This window comes from Haliaeetus albicilla, chromosome 22, assembly GCF_947461875.1.
Source record: "Haliaeetus albicilla chromosome 22, bHalAlb1.1, whole genome shotgun sequence".
Lineage (NCBI taxonomy): Eukaryota > Metazoa > Chordata > Aves > Accipitriformes > Accipitridae > Haliaeetus > Haliaeetus albicilla.
Genome location: NC_091504.1, coordinates 5495802 through 5522352, shown reverse-complemented (window position 1 = coordinate 5522352; position 26551 = coordinate 5495802). Strand labels below are relative to the sequence as shown.

The 26551-nt window shown below is 49.3% G+C and overlaps 1 pseudogene; it reads left to right on the top strand.

Annotated features, from left to right (window-relative positions):
• The first annotated feature begins 6433 nt into the window (after positions 1–6433).
• On the top strand, positions 6434–11523 carry LOC138690410 (olfactory receptor 14C36-like; annotated as a pseudogene).
• The last annotated feature ends 15028 nt before the right edge of the window (positions 11524–26551 follow it).

Sequence of the window (26551 nt, the reverse complement as noted above, 5' to 3'; positions counted from 1 at the left end):
CCTTCTCCAAGAAAAGCAGGTGGGAATTGGTGCCAAGGGGTTAAGACATGCAGCTGTGGATGTGAGTGGAGAAAGCTCTGATTTCATAGAATCGTTGAATGGTTTGGGTTGGAAGGGACCTTTCAAGGTCATCGAGTCCAATCCCCCTGCAATAAGCAGGGACATCTACAACTACATCAGGTTGCTCAGATCCCCATCCAACCTGACCTTGAATGTTTCCAAGGATGGGGCATCGACCACCTCTCTGGGCAACCTGTTCTGGTGTTTCATCACCCTCGTCATAAAAAATTTCTTGTATATCCGCTCTAAATCTACCCTCTTCTAGTTTAAAACCATTCCCCCTCGTCCTATCACAAGAGGCCCTCCTAAAAATTCTGTCCCCACGCAAGGCTGCTGTAAATCCCGGGTGGCTGATGAGAGAAATGCTGGGGTTGGGGGGGTAGGACAAAGCTTGCCCATAGAGTGGCCTCTGCAAAGGGTCTTGACTTCCCTCTATGTTCATAGTCAACTAGGAGATGCTCAGGATCAATAGCAATCACAGATTGCTGGTATCACTGAATCTGGAAGCAGAAAAATAAGGAAAAGTGGAAAAAGAAGAAATGCTTTCTTACTGTTACTTATTATAGAAACCTTTTTGCTTTGACTACACTCCTGAAATCCCTCTGATGAACCCCAGAAGAATTGCGGAATTAAGGAAAATTACGCAGAGAGACGTGGCTCGTGAGGGAGTTTTGCATGTTAATGAGCCCTCTGGTGCCGAGTTCCCGAACTGCAGCTCTCGACAGAAGATGGAACAAGGCTGCTGAAACCCAAAAGTCAGCAGCAAGCCTCCAAGTTTCCGAGGGTGTTTGCGAGCCCCATTGAGGACCACCAGTGGAGAGACCGTGGAGGGGATGAGCAGACGAGGTGACCATCCCTGTGGGCGGGTGAAGGAGAGCCCAGAAGCACTGGATCCAGGTAGAAAAATGAAGGTGGCGGTGGCTGGGAAAGCCCTTGGTGTGTTTTATCAAGCAGGACAGCCAAGGCCTGACCCCCATCCCCTAGGAACAGGGGCCTTTCATCACGGGTGTCTCAGGGCTCTTCCTGAGGGCAGTGAGATGTGAGGGTTTGCGATGCCGAGTGCGGGTCAGTGGTAGGACACCTCCCAGGCTCTACCAAGGGTGAGGAGGCAACAAAAGGCCGGGGCTTTAAGGAACTGGTGTCCCCTCATGGGCCTCAGTGGAAGAGACAGCTGCCGTTGCTCAGAGGACATGGACCTCAGTTCTGCTGAGGGTCCCAGCCCCACCAAAGCCCTTGGCCATCCCGACCACAGGCTGTCCTATGCCTGTGCCTGTTTTCCCTGAAGATTTTAACCACCACCCCTCTTTCCGACCACACCCTGACCCCATGATGTCCCAAGCTTTACTGATGACTCTCTGTGCTCAGGGAAGGAGGAAAAGAGAGCAAGATCAGCTCATGGGGCATGACTGAGCACAGCCACCCTCAGCAGCGGGCATTCACCCCCTACCGAGGCGTGCACACAACATGGAAATGTCTCTTTCGTCCCTGATTTGCACAAGAAGGGTCTTCCTTCCTGCCATCTTCCCAGGACAAACCTCCTGCTTCTCCTCCTCAACCCACAGACAACCACTCCTTTCCATTTCTGGCCTCAGATATGGTTTAAGGATTTGCTAAAGCCATCCACCTTCCCTTTGTTGCTCACTGAAATCCCTTGACACTCTCTCCCAACCCTACACACGGCCAACCACACACATGGCCAACCACTGCTGCTCAGGGCAGCTCTTAGAATCATAGAATCATAGAATCATTTAGGTTGGAAAAGACCTTCAAGATCATTGAGTCCAACCATCATCCATGCCCACTAAACCATGTTCTGCAGTACCTTGTCTCCGCACTTTTTGAATACCTCCGGTGATGGCGACTCAACCACTTCCCAGGGCAGCCTATTCCAATGTCTGACAACCCTCTCCGTAAGGAAGTTTTTCCTAATATCCAACCTAAATCTCCCTTGCCACAACTTGAGGCCATTTCCTCTCATCCTATCCCCAGCCACCTGACAGAAGACACCAGCACCCACCTCACTACAACCCCCCTTCAGGTAGTTGTAGAGAGCGATAAGGTCTCCCCTCAGCCTCCTTTTCTCCAGACTAAACAGCCCCAGTTCCCTCAGCTGCTCCTCATAAGACTTGTGCTCCAGGCCCCTCACCAACTTGGTTGCCCTTCTCTGGACACGCTCCAGCAACTCAGTGTCTTTCCCGTAGTGAGGGGCCCAAAACTGAACACAGGACTCGAGGTGCAGCCTCACCAGTGCCGAATACAGGGGAACAATCACCTCCCTGCTCCTGCTGGCCACACTATTGCTGATACAGGCCAGGATGCCGTTGGCCTTCTTGGCCACCTGGGCACACTGCTGGCTCATACTCAGCCGGCTGTCGACCAGCACGCCCAGGTCTTTCTCTGCCGCGCAGTTTTCCAGCCACTCTTCCCCAAGCCTGTAGCGCTGCATGGGATTGCTGTGACCGAAGTGCAGGACCTGGCCCTCGGCCTTGTTGAACTTCATACAATTGGGCTCAGCCCATCGATCCAGCCTGCCCACATCCCTCTGTAGAGCCTTCCTACCCTCGAGCAGATCGACCCTGCCTCCCAACTTGGTGTCATCTGCAAACTTGCTGAGGGTGCACTCAATCCCCTCGTCCAGATCATTGATAAAGATATTAAACAGAACCGAGCTCAACACCGAGCCCTGGGGAACACCGCTTGTGACCCACCACCAACTGGATTTCACCCCATTCACCACAGCCCTCTGGGCTCGTCCATCCAGCCAGTTTTTCACCCAGCGAAGAGCACACTCGTCCAAGCCATGAGACGCCAGCTTCTCAAGGAGTATGCCATGAGAGACAGTGTCAAAGGCCTTGCTGAAGTCGAGGTAGATAACATCCACAGCCTTTCCCTCATGCACTAGGTGGGTCACCTGGTCATAGAAGGAGATCGGGTTGGTCAAGCAGGACCTGCCTTTCGTAAACCCATCAGGCTGGATCAGGCTGGGCCTGATCCCCTGCTTGTCCTGGACTTGCCATGTGAGTGCTCTCAAGACAAACCGTTCCATAATCTTCCCCAGTAGCAAGGTCAGGCTGACAGGCCTGTACTTCCCCGGATCGTCCCTCCAACCTTTCTTGTAAATGGGCATCACACTGGCAAGCCTCCAGTCCTCTGGGACCTCCCCTGTTGACCAGGATTGCTGATGGATGACGGAGAGTGGCTTGGCAAGCACCTCCGCCACTTCCCTCAGTACTCTTGGATGGAACTTCAGGTGGGCTTTACCTTTCCAAGCCCATTCTCTGCATTCTCGAAAGTTATCAGTGATGGTCTCTAGAAATCACCTGGATTGCATGTGTCCTGCTGTGTTGTCCTTCCAGCAGACATCCGGGTGGTTCGAGTCCTCATGAGGACCAGGGCCTGTGAACACCAGGTTTCTGCCTGTTGCCTGAAGAAGGGCTCACCTGGTGCTTCCTGACCAGGTGCTCTGCAGCAGGCACCCTCTACAACATCAACAGTGCTGGTCTGCCTGCTAATCCCAACCCAGAAGCTCCTCGCTGGCTCATCACCCATCCCAAGGCAGAGGTCCATGCATTCCTGCTGACCTGCCCAATAAAGGACCACTGCCCCTCCTTGCCTTCCCAGCCGGTCCTTCCAAAGAGCTTTCATCCTGCCTGCATCTGCTTGAGTCTTTCTCCCCTTGGCCACAGCAGCTGTCTGTGCCACTGAGGTCTACGAGGAGACAGGTTGTTCTCATGGCACTGGGGCCTTATTGTCTCCTCGCAGCCCCTGGGAAGTCTGGGCACTGTCATAGCGTTGTCCTTCACTTGGCATTGCACATCCCACATCAAACTGCCTCCAGGAAGAGCCCTGAGCTCTGTGAGGGACAGGATCTCCCTTCCCAGAGGCTGCGGCTTTCCACTCATGACAAAATCTACATTCAGGGCTTGATTCCTTTGGCCACGTAGAGAGGCTGTTGCTGTCTGAGATGTCCTGGGGTAGCTTGGAAACATGACACGGGAACTTCAGGAGCCCTTCTGGAGCATTAGCTAGTCACCACCAGAAAAGTACCCCTGCATACCTCGTTTGAGGCAACTTCTTTCTCTCCGTTAGCTAGAGGGAAGACTAGACAACTCAGTCAGTCGTAGACATCTGCACTGAGCCTAATGTTGGGTGAGACCAGTCTCATCTATTGCTTCACCTAAATCAGCATCACACGTCACATACTCTGGAGGGGATGAAAAGGGAACGTGGTTCGATGATCTCGGCACTCCTTTAGGAAGACACTGTAACAGATAGGTAAGATTTGGTCATCCAGACCCAAGGTATTTCAATGACACTGGTCACTCTGCTGCCCTGTATCAGGGGAGAAAACTCGACAGCAGAAACCTCAGCGTGTGACTCTCTGTGTGCCAAGAGTGAGGAGGGGCATGGACAGTCCTGGGCAGGGAGGGTTTTGAGGGGGGCACTGGGCTTTTGGCAAGACAGAAGATGATCTTTTTTAAGGGATTGGCCTTTCTGCTTCATAAAACAAAGGGTTTTCTCAGCATCAGAGCCACCTGCACAGTGCCTTTGCCTACCTGTAATCACAGCTTCCCATTATCTGCTCTAACGAGTCCCTAGGGAGGCTGCATCAGGAATGGCCCTCAGTGGGACCCATTAATGCTTTGGGTTTTCCTTCTGACTTTGACTTCTTGAGAGATTTCTTCTATCTCCTCTCAGGATCTCAAGTACATGGACTCAGAGGACCAAATACACGACACGGCTCATTAAAATTAACAAAGCCCTCAGGAGCCATGTCTCTTCCGTCATCTTCATCAAGTCTTTGAGACTTGTACTGCTAATTAAAGAGGTTTCAGGAGTGGAGTGAAAGGGAAAGATTTCAATGACCACTTTGAAGATGTGATAGCAGCCTTCCCCAGTTGATCCTCGTCCAGGGTCTCCTAAGGAGGTCTCGACCAGTAAGAAAAGCAGTCCCTTGAGGTCCGACACTGTAGGGACAACCGTGCTCCTCACCTCCCCAGCCTTGCCATTTCTCTCACTGGCCACCTGGGTCTTACCTCACTTTTCCTGACATCAGACTTCTCCACTGAAGTCTGCAACTGGAGGTGACAGCTCCTTTGTGCCAACTTCCCCCTGCTTTCCTTAGAGAACTGGCTGCACACAGTTCTGATAATTATAACAAACTCCAAAAAACCCCAAAGTAAAACAGGATATATGACAAAACACACTTCTCAACTGGATGGTAAGTGCAAGCTGCCTCTGATGAGGTTCATCTTCCTTAGGGGATAACCATACAAGAGTTATTTTAGATGAACAGACAGGACATGATAAATATAAACATAATTAAAGACGCAATTAAGCAGACTACTGAAAGGCAGGAAAGTTTTTTCCCTCTCCAAAGCTCAGAGCAGCAACTGGATGGGTGAGAGGCATATGAATGGTCACAAAGTAAGAGGAAGGGAAACCTCGAGAATAATGGAAAGGGCATATGTCCAGTTAGTCTGCTGGAAAGGTGACTTCGGACATGGTCAATTTAGACAGGACAGGTGGAAATACCAGACAGATTACTCAGATTAAATGTACAGTATAAGACACAGAATACTGCCAAGGCAAGTACAAGGGATGATCAACGTATCTTCCCCCATGATTAATGCATATCCTGTAAATTCACATTTTTGGCATGATAGAAATCCCACTGACACTTTATGGAAACTTTTGAACATTTCAGCTGATGAAAAGGTGCTCCTTTTTTAAAGATTAAAAAGGTTTCCTAGGTTTTCAGGCAGAGTTCCTCTGTCTGACCATAAGCCCCCAGTGCCACCTCTAGAGCTTTACCTGAGGTACGTGCCTGGGACTGCCAGCTGTCAGAGGGGACCTGCAGGAGACCAGAGCCCTTCAGGTGCTGCAGATGGAGCCTGAGCAGAGGGTCCCAGGGCATCTAAACTGGCATCAGGCATCTGTGTCCCTATGACTGCATCCCACCCCAGTACAGGAAATCCCCCCAAAGACGAGTATATTAGTACAAACCAAAACACAACGAGGAGGACAAGAACATCTGTGACATCCCTGCCCTGAATGGGAATTGCTTCTCTGCAGGTGGCGTGTGGTCCCTGCCAGCCCTGGCATCTCATGTAGCTCTGTGGGCCTGCATGTGAACATTCCATAGAGTACCTGCCCTGGATTCTGTAAGGCAAGGTGCGGCTGAACATGAGACAGCTGCCAATGTAATCAGTGGAGAGGTAGGAAATACAGCTGATGGAGAAGAGAGAGACTGAGCTCTCCCTATGGCCCAGGGGACAGTTGTTCAGCTGAATCACTCTGTGAGCTGCCCTGAACACCATGAGTTCAGCTGCCCTTAATTTGGGCATCAGCTGTTACTTCAGATGGCCAAAGGAACTTCCCAACAGCCTCCAAGAGGATGCCCCCAGATGTTGTCCTGTCTCTATGAACTGCTCCATTGGCATTTGCAGTTAGGACCACCTCTGGCACCTCAGATGTCACCAGGTATTTGCGTCTCCCTCCCAGCCTCCCTCTCCATTGATTAGCATGGGAGCAGAGACAAGGAGCTCACATGCCACTGCCTATTTTGTGCACACCTGAAGTGAGGCAAGAGGAGAGGAATCCCAGCTCCTGTGGGTTTGTGGCAGTCGTCACAGAAGGGAGCGGAGTCCCCTTCCAGCACCAGGACGGCACACCCTGAAGGAGATGCCTCGATTGACTCAGCTGTATCTGTTCCCGCAGAGGGGCAAAGGGGATCCCTCCCTGTCCCTGTCCAGGTGTCCTGTCTCATGGTGGAACAAAGGAAGGTGATTCTCATGGCCAACTCTTTTTCTGATAGAGGAAAGGACAGTGCTGGCAATAAGTGTCTCTCCCCAGCTGAGGGAGAGAACAGCAGTGATTTGTTCCATCTCTTTCACAGCAGCTTCCCCTGGAGCCCCAGGGACCCCAGGAGGGAGCCCAGAGAGGGCAGAGAAAGTGCTGCCTTGGGCTGGTCCTGTGCTGCTGAGCTGTGCCGGGCTCCTGGGGCGGAGGGAGCTCATGGTAAGTGGGCAGTGGTGCAGAGAGACAGCTCTGCCCAGGAGCGGCTCCTCTGCAAAGCGCAGCAGGGCTGAGGGCACTGCCTGCAAGGTGCCAAGAGGAGAGGAGTGAGGCAGAGAGAGGTTAAAGAGTCTGGGGTGGGAGGATGCTAGGAGCTCACTGACGGCAAAATCTTCACAGCCCTCTACATGGTAAGTCTCTGAGCTGCAGCACAATGATAGTGAGTATCCTGGAGGGATCTCCGAAGGCTGGTTCATCCCACTGCCTGCAGGATCTTTCAGGAGGACTCTGCAGTTTCCCTAGTAGAAAGGAGAAGGATGTGCTCCAGAGCAGGGCTTCCCTGCTGCACTCTCAGTAGGACAGGGCATGGCAGCTGCCTCCTCCTGGGGATGATTGCAGGGGTGAGAAGCCAGGTGTGCAGTGAGGGGTGCCCAGGGCTGTCCTTCCGAGCAGGGTCCCTGCGCTCCTGGGGGCTGTGTGCCGGGACAGGGACTCTGCTGCCTGCCAGGGTCAGCACTCAGCCTGCCCGGGGAGCTCCTCACAGCGCTGCAAAGAGAATCTGTGGGTGGAAGCAGCAACCCCAGGCAGGGCAGGGTCCTCCTGCTGTCAGGAGGGTGCTGCGTGGGTCAGGACTGCTCAGAGCTCCAGGTCGCTCCCAGGATATCTCTGGAGCTGATTTTTCAAGAGGAAGGTCAAGACAGGGGCTAGCTGAAAAGGAAGGCACTTTCCAGTCTCTGCTGTTTCCTGCCCTGGTGGGTTGAGGACACAGTGGGTTGGTAATCGAGTTTGTACAGTGTTTGACGGAGACTCCTAGAGCATTACCCCGAAAGAGATCAGATGGTTTGCGAGGCACCTCACAAATTCCCTTCCCACATTTCTGCCTACAGACAGCACCAAAATCACCTTTGTGGTTTCTTCAGGGATGATTTGACCTGCTCGTCAGGACCTGCTAATAGATAACTTCCCTTGGCCAGTGGCCATCTGATCAGTCCCGGTTTCTATTTACCTAGTTATGTATTACCCATTACTTTCTCCTCCTAAGCCGACAGCAGAGGCAACTGTTCCCAGTGGCACCCTCAGTGGTCACCAATCAGAGCTCAAGGGACCTGCCAAAGGTCTTCCTGAAAAGGAGAGAGGTAGTCTGAGGGGTTTCTAAAAAAATGAAGTAGGTGTTGCTCACAGAAGGTGACTAAATTCCCACTTTTTTACCTCCTTAAACAGATCCCTGTGCCCAGAGGGACCAAATGTCCAACAGCAGCTCCATCACTCAGTTCCTCCTCCTGGCATTCGCAGACACACAGGAGCTGCAGCTCTTGCACTTTGGGCTCTTCCTGGGCATCTACCTGGCTGCCCTCATGGGCAACGGCCTCATCATCACCACCATAGCCTGCGACCACCACCTTCACACCCCCATGTACTTCTTCCTTCTCAACCTCTCCCTCCTCGACCTTGGCTGCATTTCCACCACTCTCCCCAAAGTCATGGCCAACTCTCTCTGGGACACCAGGGCCATCTCCTACTTGGGATGTGCTGCCCAGGTCTTTCTGCTTGTCTTTTTCATTTCAGCAGAGTATTTTCTTCTCACCATCGTGGCCTATGACCGCTACATTGCCATCTGCAAACCCCTGCACTACGGGACCCTCCTGGGCAGCAGAGCTTGTGTCTACATGGCAGCAGCTGCCTGGGGAAGTGCTTGTTTCTATGCTTTGCTGCACACTGCCAATACATTTTCAATCCCTCTCTGCCAAAGTCATGCTGTAGACCAGTTCTTCTGTGAAATCCCCCAGATCCTCAAGCTCGCCTGCTCAGATGCCTACCTCAGGGAATTTCAACTTCTCATGTTTAGTGCTTTTGTCTTTTGGGGCTGTTTTGTCTTCATCGTGCTGTCCTATGTGCAGATCTTCAGGGCAGTGCTGAGGATCCCCTCTGAGCAGGGACGGCACAAAGCCTTTTCTACCTGCCTCCCTCACCTGGCCGTGGTCTCCCTGTTCCTCAGCACTGCCATATTTACCTGCCTGAAACCCCCCCTCCATCTCCTCCCCATCCCTGAATCTGTTGGTGGCAGTGCTGTACTCAGTTCTGCCGCCAGCGGTGAACCCCCTCATCTACAGCGTGAGGAACCAGGAGCTCAAGGATGCAGTGTGGAAATGGGTGATGGAATTTTTCCAGAAGCTGTAGTGTCCATCTTCCTCAGCATATGACTCATAATGTAACTTATTACAGGCCCAGCCTTTCTTTATTAGTTTTAGTTGTTGTCATTGTTATTGGGCGAGTTTTTTTCTTCTCTCGCTTTTTGTTCTTGGGATAATGTTGTCCACAAAGACATGTGGACACCCCACTTTTACTTCATCATCTACCTCCCTCGTGTGACCCAGCGACTGTGAGAACAAGGAGCTATACTCCTTCTTTAATTAAACAAAATAAATGTACTTGCAGTGACTCTAGTGACTCTCTAACTAGAGAAGAGGTTATAGCAGCATTCTCCAAGTGATAATGATCCCGAGTGTCTCCTCAGGAGGTCTGGACAGGTAGAAGAAGCAGTCCCTTGAGGTCTGACTGTGTATGGACAACCTTGCTCCTCACCTCCCCAACGCCACCATTTTTCTCATCAGCCCTCTGGGACTTACCTCACTTTTCCTTGCGTCAGAACTCTCCACTGAAGTCTGCAGCTGGATGTTACAGCTCCTTTGCACCATCTTCCACCTGTGCTCCTTAGAGAACTCGCTGCCCACAGGCACAGAAGGATTTTTCCTCTTTGCAAGCAAAGAACAGTAAAGCATGGTCAAGTTTCATAAACAATAAAACACACTCCGCAAGCATATGCTAAGTACAGCCGGCTCCTAAAGAGGTTGCCTTTCTACAAGGGACAATCTTATGAGAAATATTTTAGGTCGGTAGATACAAAAAGACAGATATAAACATAATTAAAGAGTTGTCTAAGGAGGCAATTAGACTGTTGAAGGACAGGTAAGCTTTTAGTGTCTGAAGCTCAAAACAGCAGCATAGGTGAGAGGTATCTAAATGAACAAAGATTAAAGGGAGGGGAAACCTGGAGAAGAGTGGAAAGAGCCTTTGCCCAGACCATCTGCTGAAAAGATGATGTTAGAAATGGTCATTCTGTCCTGGACAGGGGAAAATATATGAAAGATTAGAGAAATTAAGCATGTGGTATAATAGGCAGAATGGTGGTAGTGAAGTTACAGGGGAAAATGGGTTTTTCTTTGGAATATCCCTTTTGAAAGGTCATTGGATTGGCAGAGGTCACTTGTGAGAGAGGAAAAGCAAATGTCGCACCCATCTTTGAAAAAGGCCAAAAGTGCAACCCAGGGACCCCCAGGCTGTACAAGCTGATGTTGGTGAAGAGTGTGCAATCAGAGTCCTCTTGAGTGACATTTCTGGGCGCCTAAAGGGGAAGAACTGTCAACATGGACTTACCAGGGGTAAATGACGCCTCGCCAAGCTGATAGCCTGCAGTTGTGCCTGAGGAGATAAAAAGTGGATGTCATGTTCCTCAGCTTCAGCAAAACTCTTAGCATGGTCTCCCTCATATTCTTCCACCCAACTTAGGACATTACGGTCTGGAAGAGTAGACAAAGGGATAGGTAAAACACCAGTTGGACGATCAGGCTGAGATGGGATGTACTGGAACGTTGTGGGGCAGCAGAGGGGATTCTCCTGGGCCCTGTGCAGTTTAACACCTTTAGCTGCGACCTGGAGGAGGCAGCTCTCACCATGTTTGTCGATGGCACTGGATTGGGAAATCCATTCCTGTGCCTCGGGACGCCATTCACGGGCAACCTGACAGGCAGAAGGACTGTCCTGTCAGGAACTTAATGAAATAGTAGAAGGACAAAGGCCAGGTCCTGTGCCTAGGACAGACTAACACCTTGCGGTGGCAGGGACTGGGGACTGCCTGGCTGGGGAGCAGCTCTGTGGAAATGGCCCTGCTGGTTCTGGGGGACAGAAGGCAAAACGTGATCCAGCACTGTGACCTGGTGGCAAAGGAAGCCAGCAGTGTCCTCGACTGTATAAAAGAGGAGCCTCGCCAAAAGAGTGAGGGAAATGATGGTCTCCCCCTGCTCATCACTCATTACACCACCTGTACGCTACTGCGTCCGTTTCTGGGCCCCCTGTTCAAGTGTACTGAGTCTGGCTGGGATGGGGTTAACTTCCTTTGCAGCAGCCCCGTAGGGTGCTATGTTTTGCATGTCTGCCTAAAACAGTATTGACAACACACCAGTGTTTTGGCTATTGCTGAACAGTGTTTGCACAGCGTCTAGGCCTTCTCTACTTCTCACTCTGCTCCCTCCCAGTGAGTAGGCTGGGGGTGGGCAAGAAGCTCTCGGGGGGACACAGCCAGGACAGCTGACCCCGACTGACCAAAGGCATATTCCCTAACATATGATGTCATGCTCAGCAATAAAACCAGGGGCAGAGGAAAAAGGAGGTGGATTTTTTTGTCATTCAAGGTGCCTGTTGCAGGGAGAGCGGCTGGGTGTCAGTCTGCTTGTGGGAGGTGTTGAGTGATTGTCTTTGCATTGCTTGTTGGTTTTGGTTTATGGAGGGTTTTTTACCTCTTTCCTTTGCCTATTGAACTGTTTTTATCTCAGCCCACAAGCTGCACAAGACCTCCATGTGCATGGGAAGGGACCTGACTGCCTGAGGAGTGCCCTGAGGGGAAGGGCCTGGGAACCATGACAATGCCATATGAGCCAGTGGGCTTCACGTTTCAAAAGGAAAGTGGAGAAACTGGAGAGGGTCCCAAGGAGGTCTGTCAAAATGGAGCTAGGAGCCTAAAGCATGAGGTGTGAGGAGATTCTGAGGAAACCGGGCCTCTCTAGCCTGCTAAAGGAGACATGGGGCAACCTAATAAGAGCCTAAACCTACCTGGAAAGATCACAGAGCCAAGCTGTCTTCCGCAGTGGATTATGATTATGACAGAGGCAACAGCCACAAACTGCCTCTTGGGAGGTTTAGGCTGAGCCTTAGGAAAAATAAAATGGACTAGGAGGAGTGTTGCTGTGGTCTCCACCTTTGGAGCTCTTCAGGTTTCAGCTCCACAAAATCACAGCCAGCCTGGAGCAGTCTCTTCCCCAGCAAGCCTTCCATGAGCCTTTGCCTTGCCACCCTCCGTACAAGTAGAGATTAAGCTGGAAGTGAGGGTCTCTACATGATATGCTCATAGGACAATTCAGGGTGGAAGGGAGCTCAGGAGGTCTCAAGTCCAGCCGCCAGCTCAAAGCAGGGCCAGCTCTGAGGTCACACCAGCTTGCTCAGTAAATGTCAGCATCCACAGAGAGAATTTACACACAAACCATGCACCTAAACTGCCATTACCAAAATGGAGAGAAAGCATTTGACCAGCTCCGTGAACACAGCTATCGGTGGGCCGTGCCTCCTGAAATTCCTGGGAACATCCACCTTCTTGTGCAGAGGAGTGCCATTCTTCTGCAAGTTTCCCGGCATATCTCCAGAGCATGGGGTGCTGTAGGCTGCAAACAGAATTGAAAGAAAGCCTCTGGCTTGGGTACTATCAACTTAATTGCTAAAAGAGAGGGAGGTGAAGGGAGCTCAGCACTTCCAGGTTCCTGCTGAGGTTTTAAGGCCTCTGAGAAAGGAGCTGAAGGTAATAGTTTTGAACTAGCATAGCCTTTAGATCATTTCCTATGTGATGGCTCTGCTCCCCCTTTTCAAACACTGGCACCCAGAAACCTCACCTGCTCTTCCTTCCTCTCCTCCCAAACCCTGATGGGAAGAAAGGAAGCAGCAAGGCCCTAGCCCTCCGTGAATCAGCAGGGGTCTGGCACTTGGAGGGCCACGGTGTCATTCCATGGTACCCTCCACAAAGAATCAAGCTGGGAAGTGAGTCTGCATGTCTGAATCAACAAGGTCCATGGACAGGCATAAATTACATAAATTACATGGGGGATGTTTTCATTAGTTGGTCCTCTGGGCAGTTGGGTTTCCTGGGTGTCTTGGCTCGAGCCTGCTGCATTCACATTTCCAGCAAGGGGCAAAGCTCCAGTTCAGGGATTAAAATCTCTTGCCCATCCTGCCTGGAGAGCCAGGACAGTTGCGTCATGCAATGGACCATGTCAGAGCGAAGATGGAGGTATTGTGAACTGAAATGCTTTGGGCTCAAATGGAAGGTCAAATCCTGAGCTGACAGGACAACATTGGCCTCAGTTAGACATAAATTACTTGACATGACTGTGAGTTCAGACCCAGTCGGTAGAGTTCCTCACACCCCTCAACGAGGAGGATAGAGAGCTGGGGAGAGGGGAACGCTCTTTGGTTTGCCAAATCCAAGGAAAGTGCTCAAACCATCCCTCCCTTGGCCTCTGGTGTCCCATTTCCTGAGAACCACATCTGCTGGGGCTTTGGTCAATAATCTTTAAATAATTCTTCAGATGTTTTTATGATTTCCCCAAGAGTATCATGATCTACCAAAAATAATCAGTATGTGCCATACAAGGCATGATACCCAATCCTCAATGACCTATTCAAAGCGGCTCAGATGAAAGGGGGGTCTTGCAAAAGTCACCTTTTGTGTCCCCAAGGCGACAGAGGCTGGATCCCCTTCTCAGGACAGACTCCTTACCAGGAAGGCACAGCCTTGGGTGTTGCTTAACTGGTTCTTTCTGCCAATTCATTCGGCGTCTGTTTTGATGCCATTGGTGATTTGCTGTGACTACTCTTTCTGCACAGAAGATCTTAAAAAGACAATGATCTCATGAAAGATGGTCCAAAAGGCCCTCTTATGGCCAAGAAAGCTCACCATGAGCTCTGGAGAGATCCAGGAAGATTCTAAGAAGCACCAAGAACCAAGGAACTCAAGGACTCTTCTGAAGAGCTAGAAGGCAAGGATGAAGAGCGGAATATACCCCCCTTAATCCAGGAGGAACTAGTTAGTGACCTACTATGCCATCTGGACACTCACAAATCTATGGGACCAGATGGCCTCCATCCAAGAGTACTGAGGGAAGTGGCGGAGGTGCTTGCCAAGCCACTCTCCGTCATCCATCAGCAATCCTGGTCAACAGGGGAGGTCCCAGAGGACTGGAGGCTTGCCAGTGTGATGCCCATTTACAAGAAAGGTTGGAGGGACGATCCGGGGAAGTACAGGCCTGTCAGCCTGACCTTGCTACTGGGGAAGATTATGGAACGGTTTGTCTTGAGAGCACTCACATGGCAAGTCCAGGACAAGCAGGGGATCAGGCCCAGCCTGATCCAGCCTGATGGGTTTACGAAAGGCAGGTCCTGCTTGACCAACCCGATCTCCTTCTATGACCAGGTGACCCACCTAGTGCATGAGGGAAAGGCTGTGGATGTTATCTACCTCGACTTCAGCAAGGCCTTTGACACTGTCTCTCATGGCATACTCCTTGAGAAGCTGGCGTCTCATGGCTTGGACGAGTGTGCTCTTCGCTGGGTGAAAAACTGGCTGGATGGACGAGCCCAGAGGGCTGTGGTGAATGGGGTGAAATCCAGTTGGTGGTGGGTCACAAGCGGTGTTCCCCAGGGCTCGGTGTTGAGCTCGGTTCTGTTTAATATCTTTATCAATGATCTGGACGAGGGGATTGAGTGCACCCTCAGCAAGTTTGCAGATGACACCAAGTTGGGAGGCAGGGTCGATCTGCTCGAGGGTAGGAAGGCTCTACAGAGGGATGTGGGCAGGCTGGATCGATGGGCTGAGCCCAATTGTATGAAGTTCAACAAGGCCGAGGGCCAGGTCCTGCACTTCGGTCACAGCAATCCCATGCAGCGCTACAGGCTTGGGGAAGAGTGGCTGGAAAACTGCGCGGCAGAGAAAGACCTGGGCGTGCTGGTCGACAGCCGGCTGAGTATGAGCCAGCAGTGTGCCCAGGTGGCCAAGAAGGCCAACGGCATCCTGGCCTGTATCAGCAATAGTGTGGCCAGCAGGAGCAGGGAGGTGATTGTTCCCCTGTATTCGGCACTGGTGAGGCTGCACCTCGAGTCCTGTGTTCAGTTTTGGGCCCCTCACTACGGGAAAGACACTGAGTTGCTGGAGCGTGTCCAGAGAAGGGCAACCAAGTTGGTGAGGGGCCTGGAGCACAAGTCTTATGAGGAGCAGCTGAGGGAACTGGGGCTGTTTAGTCTGGAGAAAAGGAGGCTGAGGGGAGACCTTATCGCTCTCTACAACTACCTGAAGGGGGGTTGTAGTGAGGTGGGTGCTGGTGTCTTCTGTCAGGTGGCTGGGGATAGGATGAGAGGAAATGGCCTCAAGTTGTGGCAAGGGAGATTTAGGTTGGATATTAGGAAAAACTTCCTTACGGAGAGGGTTGTCAGACATTGGAATAGGCTGCCCTGGGAAGTGGTTGAGTCGCCATCACCGGAGGTATTCAAAAAGTGCGGAGACAAGGTACTGCAGAACATGGTTTAGTGGGCATGGATGATGGTTGGACTCAATGATCTTGAAGGTCTTTTCCAACCTAAATGATTCTATGATTCTATGATTCTAAGAGCTGCCCTGAGCAGCAGTGGTTGGCCATGTGTGTGGTTGGCCGTGTGTAGGGTTGGGAGAGAGTGTCAAGGGATTTCAGTGAGCAACAAAGGGAAGGTGGATGGCTTTAGCAAATCCTTAAACCATATCTGAGGCCAGAAATGGAAAGGAGTGGTTGTCTGTGGGTTGAGGAGGAGAAGCAGGAGGTTTGTCCTGGGAAGATGGCAGGAAGGAAGACCCTTCTTGTGCAAATCAGGGACGAAAGAGACATTTCCATGTTGTGTGCACGCCTCGGTAGGGGGTGAATGCCCGCTGCTGAGGGTGGCTGTGCTCAGTCATGCCCCATGAGCTGATCTTGCTCTCTTTTCCTCCTTCCCTGAGCACAGAGAGTCATCAGTAAAGCTTGGGACATCATGGGGTCAGGGTGTGGTCGGAAAGAGGGGTGGTGGTTAAAATCTTCAGGGAAAACAGGCACAGGCATAGGACAGCCTGTGGTCGGGATGGCCAAGGGCTTTGGTGGGGCTGGGACCCTCAGCAGAACTGAGGTCCATGTCCTCTGAGCAACGGCAGCTGTCTCTTCCACTGAGGCCCATGAGGGGACACCAGTTCCTTAAAGCCCCGGCCTTTTGTTGCCTCCTCACCCTTGGTAGAGCCTGGGAGGTGTCCTACCACTGACCCGCACTCGGCATCGCAAACCCTCACATCTCACTGCCCTCAGGAAGAGCCCTGAGACACCCGTGATGAAAGGCCCCTGTTCCTAGGGGATGGGGGTCAGGCCTTGGCTGTCCTGCTTGATAAAACACACCAAGGGCTTTCCCAGCCACCGCCACCTTCATTTTTCTACCTGGATCCAGTGCTTCTGGGCTCTCCTTCACCCGCCCACAGGGATGGTCACCTCGTCTGCTCATCCCCTCCACGGTCTCTCCACTGGTGGTCCTCAATGGGGCTCGCAAACACCCTCGGAAACTTGGAGGCTTGCTGCTGACTTTTGGGTTTCAGCAGCCTTGTTCCATCTTCTGTCGAGAGCTGCAGTTCGGGAACTCGGCACCAGAGGGCTCATTAACATGCAAAACTCCCTCACGAGCCACGTCTCTCTGCGTAATTTTCCTTAATTCCGCAATTCTTCTGGGGTTCATCAGAGGGATTTCAGGAGTGTAGTCAAAGCAAAAAGGTTTCTATAATAAGTAACAGTAAGAAAGCATTTCTTCTTTTTCCACTTTTCCTTATTTTTCTGCTTCCAGATTCAGTGATACCAGCAATCTGTGATTGCTATTGATCCTGAGCATCTCCTAGTTGACTATGAACATAGAGGGAAGTCAAGACCCTTTGCAGAGGCCACTCTATGGGCAAGCTTTGTCCTACCCCCCCAACCCCAGCATTTCTCTCATCAGCCACCCGGGATTTACAGCAGCCTTGCGTGGGGACAGAATTTTTAGGAGGGCCTCTTGTGATAGGACGAGGGGGAATGGTTTTAAACTAGAAGAGGGTAGATTTAGAGCGGATATACAAGAAATTTTTTATGACGAGGGTGATGAAACACCAGAACAGGTTGCCCAGAGAGGTGGTCGATGCCCCATCCTTGGAAACATTCAAGGTCAGGTTGGATGGGGATCTGAGCAACCTGATGTAGTTGTAGATGTCCCTGCTTATTGCAGGGGGATTGGACTCGATGACCTTGAAAGGTCCCTTCCAACCCAAACCATTCAACGATTCTATGAAATCAGAGCTTTCTCCACTCACATCCACAGCTGCATGTCTTAACCCCTTGGCACCAATTCCCACCTGCTTTTCTTGGAGAAGGAGCTGCACCCAGACACAGGAGGATGCTTCTTAATTGCCAACAAGCAAAACCAAATGGGAATAGTTCAACAAAATACATGCCTCAGGTGTATATTAAGTCCATGTTACCTCCACTGAAGTCCACTTCCCACAGTGGATGACCATGCACCAATGGAATACACATTACTGGGTCAAGCACAGATGCCAAGACCCACCCAGACACCTCCTTGCTTGGACTCTCTTTGTCCACATTCACTCTTCATACACAAAAAAAGTCACACGCTGAAGCAGCGAACTCCCTCGATTCACAGAGAGAAGCAAAAGTGAATGAAATGCTCTCTTTTGGATAGCCAAAACTGCACTAAATCCCACCCACTAGTGATTACAGGAGCACCCTCAAGTAGACTCTGCATCACCTAGACCCACTGTGGTGGGTTGACCCTGGCAGGTGCCCACCAAAGCCGCTCTATCACTCCACAGCTCAGCTGGACAGGGGAGGGAAAATACAATGAAAGGCTCGTGGGTCAAGATAAGGACAGGGAGAGATCACTCAGCTAATTACCATCACGGGCAAAATAGACTCGACTTGGGGAAATTTGATTTCTTACGAATCAAATCAGAGTAGGATAATGAGAAATAAGAACAAATCTTGAATCACCTTCGCCCCACCCTCCCTTCTTCCCGGGCACAGCTTCACTCCCAAATTCTCTAACTACACCCCTACAGCAGCGCAGGGGGATGGGGAATGGGGGTTGGAGTCAGTTCACCACACGTTGTCTCTGCCGTTCCGTCCTCCTCAGGGGCAGGACTTCTCACACTCTTCCCCTGCTCCAGCGTGGGGTCTCTCCCACAGGAGACAGTTCTCCATGAACTTCCTTGTCCTGGTTTCAGCTGGGATAGAGTTGTATTGGGTTCGTGTGGCAAGGTTTTGGTAGCAGGAGGGTTACAGGGGTGGCTTCTGGAGAAGCTGCTGGAAGCTTCCCCTGTGTCCGACACAGCCAATACCAGCCGGCTCTAAGACGGACCCGCCGCTGGCCAAGGCCAAACCCATCAGCGATAGTGGTAGCACCTCGGGGATAACATATTTAAGAAGGAAAATGAGTTGCAGGGCACACAGAAATGGCAGCTGGAGAGCAGAGTGAGACCATGTAAGAGAAACAACCCTGCAGACCCCCAAGGTCAGCGAAGAAGGAGGGGGAGGAGATGCTCCAGGTGCCGGAGCAGAGATTCCCCTGCAGCCCATGGGGAAGACCATGGTGAGGCAGGCTGTCCCCCTGCAGCTCATGGAGGTCTACGGTGGAGCAGATATCCACCTGCAGCCCATGGAGGACCCCATGCCGGAACAGGTGGATGCCCGAAGGAGGCTGTGACCCCGTGGGAAGCCCCCACTGGAGCAGGTTCCTGGCAGGACCTGTGGATCCGTGGAGAGAGGAGCCCACGGAGCAGGTTTTCTGGCAGGACTTGTGGCCCCGCGGGGGACCCACGCTGGAGCAGTCTGCTCCTGAAGGACTGCACGCTGTGGAAGGGACCCATGCTGGAGCAGTTTGTGAAGAACGGCAGCCCATGGGAAGGACCCCGTTGGAGAAGTTTGTAGAGGACTGTCTCCTGTGGGAGGGACTCCTCGCTGGAGCAGGGGAAGAGTGTGATGAGTGCTGCCCCTGAAGAGGATGAAGCGGCAGAGATAACGTGTGATCAACTGACCGTAAACCCCATTCCCCATCCCCCTGCACCGCTGGGTGAGGTAGGTAGAGAATCCGGGAGTGAAGTTGTGCCCGGGAAGAAGGGAGGTGCGGAGGGAAGGTGTTTTGACATTTGGTTTTATTTCTCATTACCCTACTCTGGTTGATTGGAAACAAATTGAGTTAATTTTCCCCAAGTTGAGTCTGTTTTGCCCATGACGGTAATTAGTGAATGATCTCTCCTGTCCTTATCTCAACCCAGGAGCCCTTTGTTATAATTTTCTCTCCCCTGTCCAGCTGAGGAAGGGGAGTGATAGAACGGCTTTGGTGGGCACCTGGCATCCAGCCAGGGTCAACCCACCAAAAGAGTTAATTGTCTTCCTAGTAGCTGGTACAGTGCTATGGTTTTGAGTTAGGCGTGAGAAGAATGTTGATAACACTGCTGTTTTCAGTTGTTGCTAAGTAATGTTTAGTCTCAAGTCAAGGATTTTTCAGCTTCTGATGCCCAGAAGGGCCCCTCGAAGAAGAATCGAAAAATAAAATTAAATATTTCGGTGAATGGAACCACAGAATAAATTATATTTAGCATGGCAATTACAGTTTCTCCCAGACTATATGTATTACTATGAACAACCCATATTTGCGTGGTCAACAACCCTGCTTCATAAACATCCCTGTAATTAATTTGAAAGAACAAAACCCAGGGGTAAATAAATGTAGTGTTATTTTTGCTCCCTTGAACAGAGTGTTTGGCTCCTGAGCTATATACAGAGAGTTGACTCACCACACCTGATGAAGCAGGAATCTCCAGCGAGGGATGAAGATACTGGCTGCCTTCCAAACCCAGAGCTTTCTAATGCAGTGTGCACAGCAGTGCTTTATGAACACAAGTTTGGGATCTTCCTAAATTCCTGTTTGGGCTCAGTAAGATGGAGGGGAGCCAGAATTCTCTGTGGCTCCCTTTACAAGAGGGTCTCCATCTTTGCTCACAATACGCTCAAGCAGCAGAGACTGATCAACAGCTTTGTTCCAGAAATCGAGGAAGATTCACACTCCTAAAGCTGGAGAGAAGGGGTATGACAACTTCCCTCAACTGAGTGTTTCGTCCACTTTTATTTGAGGGGCTTTAAGCAACTCATTAAGCAATAGCTCATTCTTAGGCCCTGGAAGCACGCTCACTGTGCTTCTTCACTGCATTGAACAAGCTTTGATTACAAGACTACCTTTATTAAATTTGGGGACATGCAATAATACATTCATAGCAACACAGTAAAGAGTCAAAACCCCAACCACGCACCTCTCTTACAGGCAAAGCTTCCACCTGGTTTATTTTATTTTTTGGTAAATTATAAATGTATTGAACAAAACCTACGCTGGGTTGCTTTACAGACTGTACCAACAGCTGTTATCCTACATAGTGGAAAAGGTACAGTCGTGGCAAAGACCTGCAAAAACACTCAAAATGAGTGGGGAAAATTAACCTATGCTACACCATCTAGACAAAACCAGAAGTGAATGTAATGACCACTTACAACTCTTGCCAGAAATACTTAGACTTTTGCTTTTGTATATACTATCCAGAAGCAGGACCAACTTTCAGTTTCCTGACAGTCTAATGCGTGCCTCATTTGGGAGAGCAGAAAAGATGTAACTTAAAATAGCTGTTACTTCTTTAGCTTAGTAATCAGAAATCTCTGTTGCATTGCTCACAACGACAGGTTTACGCCCTTCTGCTCAAGTAGTAGCAAAGGCTGTACATAATAAGATGCAAATTCAATATCAAAGTAGTAAGACAGGAAAGACAGCCTGACAAAAATCGCAACAAAGACACTAAAGCAGTGCTGAAGGCATACAGCCAAGCACTGCTACGTCAAGTGATTCACAAAACCTCAGCTTTTCTTCCTTGTGTGCATGCACTTGGCTACGGCGTTTATGATAACGTTCTGTTCTTGCCAAGGGAGCGCACAGGAAAAATGGAGCGGAACTACAACTGCAGGGACAAAATAAATTACAGCATTTTCTAGCTTCAGTTAATGCTGTAGCAAGTAGGTACTTTGTAGGTTATGGCTAGTCAACACGTCCTATTTTAAGGCCACATGTTCAGTTACTCCAAGTTTGCCAGAAACTTTTCTTTGGTGTAGGATTACCTATAGTGGGCCTCCAGCTGATTTTCAGGAAAAACACAACAGAAACGACTCAGTCCTTGCTAAGAATGATCATGAGGAACACAGGCTGCTTCAATTAGATTCAAAGAATTTTCAAAACTTTCGTTTAGAAAGTCTTAACTTCTCCACATTTCAGAAACAGGGACATTAAATTTAGCACAGAGGCTATGCTGGTGTCACTCTTGGACTTTCTGCTCGTCCTTTGGAAACACGCACGTATCTGGGCACGTCTTGAACCTTGGAAAAGACTGAACTTACCCAGGCTTGCCAGACTTGCTTAGTAGCCAAATTTTGCAGCTTTCTCTCCATTGCACGTCCTGCAGAGAGTGAGCTGGATGGTCCGCGCAGCAGGTGGCTGATTGCCGGGCTGCCACACACTAAAACCAAAACAGGGTAGGTTAGCTCTCCTCTGGTTTCAGGATTCCTGGGATTTTCACTCCATCAGCACAGAATAAAGTACCACCCGGTTCAAATGCAGAGGAAGCAAAGACGGACTGGGGTGAGAAAGGAAGACGGGCAAGAGTCTGAGGTCAGCCAAAACGAGGAGAGATGAGGTGTGAGTAAGAAACAAGACTGGGTGAAGACAGCAGGTGATTCAGACAGGGTCTTCCCAGCAAAGAGGAACTGCCCAAGGACAAGCAGTCCCAGTCTGATTTTCTTGATTTCTAGCCCTTTCCTGAAGGTCAGACAGCCAAAAGCCCAACAGGCTGCATCTTCTGCAACAAGGTAAGCATCAGCCCCCAGGCTACCGTTTTGCCAAGAGCCCCCCCCGAAACTACACAAGGTCCAGCAGCCTGGAGCCCCGAGCCCGTGGGCGACGCTCGGAGCTGGGCACCCCAGGGGTAGATGGTGGCTGAAGAAACCCTCAGGCGCAGGGAAGGGGAGGGAGTCCATGCTGACCAGCATGCTAGGAGGCAGCAGGCAGCGCTCAACAGCCCACCCCTCGCCTCCTTCTCGGAAAACATGCCACTGGACTCTGCTTAGTCCAACCTGGCCCCGCAGCACTCGACGAAAGGCAGAGCAACAGCAGAGCTGGCCAGGAAGCAGGGGGCTGCGGCTGGTCCCTCCAACCCCTCTTATTACTTGCTCTCTCTAGTTTCTACAGGGACATCCATTGCAACAGCAGAAGTGGAGGCGACTTCACACGAACCACTTCTTTGCTTAGACCTAACAAGTAAAACCACAGGAGATGTTAACTCCTGCAATGGAACGTCCTGCTCAAAGTTACTAACCGTACACAATTTCAATGCAGAGCTGCTCCTCTTTAAGGAGATTGATCATGCATCCCTCACCCCCTCCAGCTGGACCTCCAAGCCCCACACACAGAGCAACCAGCTAAGAAAGCAGACAGAAAACAGCAAAGTCTGCAGGAAGTCTGGTATCAAGGAGCCTCCCTCACCTTCAACTCCAAGATATTTTCTGGCTCTGGTCATCTTGTCTTCAGCACGATCACAATTAAATACATTCAGTATTGGGTTTAGGGTCTTAGGGGGATGTATTGTGGTAGGAGCAAGAGAAAACAATGCGTTTGTTACTGGGTTTTGTTTTAGTTTAGGCATTTACTTACTTGGGGTTTGTCGATAACCCTGAGGATCTTGCAAAGCTAGCACCGATTGCTTTACTTTTCAGTAAAAACAAAAATGAGAAAGAAGGCCACATACAGCTTTTCTCTCCTTCAGGTATTCCAGAAAGAACTTGCCCTACTACCAGCTCCATCTGGCAAATGACTAAAAACCTCTGTCCCCAGATGATCAGTGATAAGACACTATGCCAGGAAGTGATGTGATGATGCAATTGGTAACAGCTAAGAGGTGCTTCTTCTAGCACTGACTCTTGGTGACCTACGCTGGACCAGATTCAGACAGGACTGCTAGAGTCAACAGCAGCTGCAAAGTTATAACCGCATATGTTTCCCAGAGCATATGAAAGCCTGCTGGAAGGATTCACCCTAAAGGACAGGAACCACGCTTGGCAATATTGTCTCTAGCTTGGGTTGTTTCCTTCTGTGGATTGTAGGGAGAGGAGTCTTTATGCATGAGGAACTTGCCTTTCAATCACTTTGACAGAAGACTTGCTCCATAAACAAAGGAAAACATTTCAGTTGAATTGGTGCAGTTTGAACTTTATTTAAAACAGCTGTAATCTAATCTGCACAGTGCTGGGGCAGCATCCAACCTCTGCAATAGCCAGGGAAACTCCAGAACAGCAACATCACTCTGCACGGGGCCAAGCGTTGAGTCAGGGTAGATTAAAGCGTGTAATCTGACCTATGCTGGATCAAGTCCAGGAAACTAGTAACCTGACTTCTTCCTAAACTTCTTCTTAACACCCTAAGAGTGAGGGGGGATAAAAACAACAACAAAGCACAATTAGAAGATACTTCTGCAAAGCAAGAGTTAAAAAAAAAATCCATGTAAAGGCATATACTTTGATATCAATTAGCCAGGTTAGTTTGAGACCAGCTGCAGAAATGCATGTGCTGACTAGAGGTTAAGGGCACAACAGCCTTTAACCGTCTTGGAATATTCAAGTGGAAGAATTTGTTTAAAAGCATGGTAATATTACAGGCTTGTAGACCATTACAAAACACTTTTCATAGTTGCTTTGCTGTTTATCTTATCACCTACTTCAGCTTTAATTCCCTCAAATTCACGATGGAGTTTTATTTACACAAGTGCTGAAGTTGTATACCTACTGTAACTAGTACACAGACCTGACAGTATTGAAAGACCATGGTTTTAACACAGGTCACAAAACCAAGGTAACCATTTTATAAACTCAAGGTGTAGCTCTGCGAAAAGCCACTTAAGTAACATGGGTTCTCTTTCTTAATTTTAACCTGTGAGTAAACCTAAGCCTTGCACTCTTAAGTTTTGGGTTTTTTCGAGGGGAGAAGGAGGAATAAGGCCTCTCAAACCCACTAAGGCACATTTTCTAGGAGATGAATTGCACTTGAAGCAAGCTGGAAACCAGAGGTAATAGGGAAAAAAAAGGTAAGTATATGGTCATGGTCATGCTTTCTCCACAAGTTTGGAATACCAGCAGTAGGGGGAATGCTGGAGAATGAAGGCCGTGCAAGATAGCTACATGCCCCTTCGGTCTTGTCACTAGGGTTTGAGGTGGATGCTTAAGATGATCAGAGCTCAGAATTGCGGTTTAAGCCAAGCAACTAATTTTAAAAGAAGTCAGGGGTATCTGTTGTCCGCACAGCAAACTGGGACTTCAGCTGTCAACGCAGTTTGCAAGCTGCACTATTCAGAGGGTGTGAATTCAAAACCTGGAAATACTAGAAGCAGGAAAGCAGTGTTCCTAGTCTCCTCAAATTTACTCTACCATGACATCATCATTTTGTAGAACATATTTTTTGTGGCACTGCCCTGCCCGCCTTACATTTGGTTTACTTGTTTGGGGTTTTTAAGCAGATCCCACGTGCATTAAAAAAAAAAAAAAAAAAAAAAAAATTATTTTTGGAAGACAGTATTTTACAGTACATACGAAAATACTCTGGAAAAACATACAACTTCATTTACAAAAACACCAAGTTATAAAGAAATTACAATAAAGAGATAGCACAACATTTCTTTCATAGGATCAGAACTTCTCCCCACCCCTCAAAAAACCCTCATGCACTTAACTGGGTAAGCAGTGTTACCGGTTTACAGAACTGGAACTTCAGACTACTACAAGTTTTCATGTAACCACGTAGAACAGCTTTCAGGGTTTATCTGAAAACACTCTCTGCATGCCAATTCCTTTCAAGACTCTACCTTGCAGGTGGGTAGCAGTGTCACAACAGCCTTGGCTATTGCAATGTTTAAGTACATCTTCAGCTGTGTGTTCTGAGTTTAGCTTTCCTACCCAGCGACAACAAAAAAGCCCTCAAGTCTCATGCTGGAGCAGTCTCAAGACAAAAATCAGATACAACGGCATGGGACACGTCTATCATCTCCATACCTTGGTAGCATCCTCTGCTGCATTGTCTTCAATACGTCAATTATTTATGGGCCTCCATGGGAGGCAATACTTGTGTAGCGCGTGGCCGTGTTAGGCAGGGGACAGCTGCTAGCTGAGGAAGCTGAGCACCATTGTGATAGATGACCAGGAGTGTATGTGCCAAACGGGAAAATAGTTTAAGACAAGAACAATATATGCACATGCACTAGGAAAGCACAAATGAATACAAGCACGTTCATACACACTTGAAACCACAACGTGGTTGCAGTAACTACTTAACCTGTTTACATACATTCTGAATCCAAGTCACAGGGCAGCTTGGTTTTTGTGGCCTTTTCCAAAGCTGTTTCAGCTAGTGACAGTCAAGACTTTTAAAAAGACTAATAGGGATAACTCTTACAAGAATATATTTGGGAAATGAAGACTGAAAAAAGTTAAACTAAAAAGCATATTTTTGTTTACATCAATAAACGCGTAGAGTATTGATGTGAGGTAGTCTAGGCACTAGAAGAGTCCATTCAGCTTTTCAGTTAGCCCACTGAGTAAAACCCCTTCCCAATTACATTGTCTGTAGATCTGCTGCTGACATCTTCTGGATTGCCACCGCCTTTGAATGCTGAATCCTGGCCAGTTAACTAGAAGAACAGAACACACAGACTCAAAATTAATTGCTATACTGAAGTTACCTTCATATTTGAGTACAGCTTCCAGTCAACACATTAAACATATTAGTGGCCATTCTTAAAACAACATTTAGACAACACTACCCTTACCACACAGGAATCTCAAGCCTCGCAAGAAGTCGTACTACCCAAACCTTGAACTCTGTACCTGAAGTATTCAACAGTAGGTAACAGTTCTGCAAGCTGATTCTTTACAAGTGTCAAAATTGAGTTTTTTCTAGTTGTTCTGTGCCTCAAATCAGACGTCAAGCCACACAAACAGCTGTTTAAGGAGAGTTATGTATAGCAAGAAAACAAATCAAGCATTCATCAAAAGCCTCCACAAAAACAAGATTTAACAAGCAACTCCACACGGTCATTTCAGCAGTGGACAACCTGTTGAGTAGGCTGCTGATTTCTAAAGCAGCGAAACTATCAAGAGGCATTCAAAAATCATCTGCCAGAACAAGATTAGCTCATACATCCACATTTATAAGATTCATATCCTCTTCCTTTTGAGATTTGGGGTTTTTTTCTGAATTAAGAACTGCTTCCAGTTCATTGAGCAATCGGTCAGTGCAGTAATATACAAGTACAGTAGCATTTGGAGAGCCTGCCACCAGACCAAAAACAGTCACTAGTGCCAGATCTTGGGAAAAAAAGAATTGTTTAATAGCTATACAGTACGTTCAAGACAATTTCTCACACCTACATCCTAGTAAAACTAGCATTATGCTTAAATTTAGATTCCTGAATCCACTGGGGATGCAT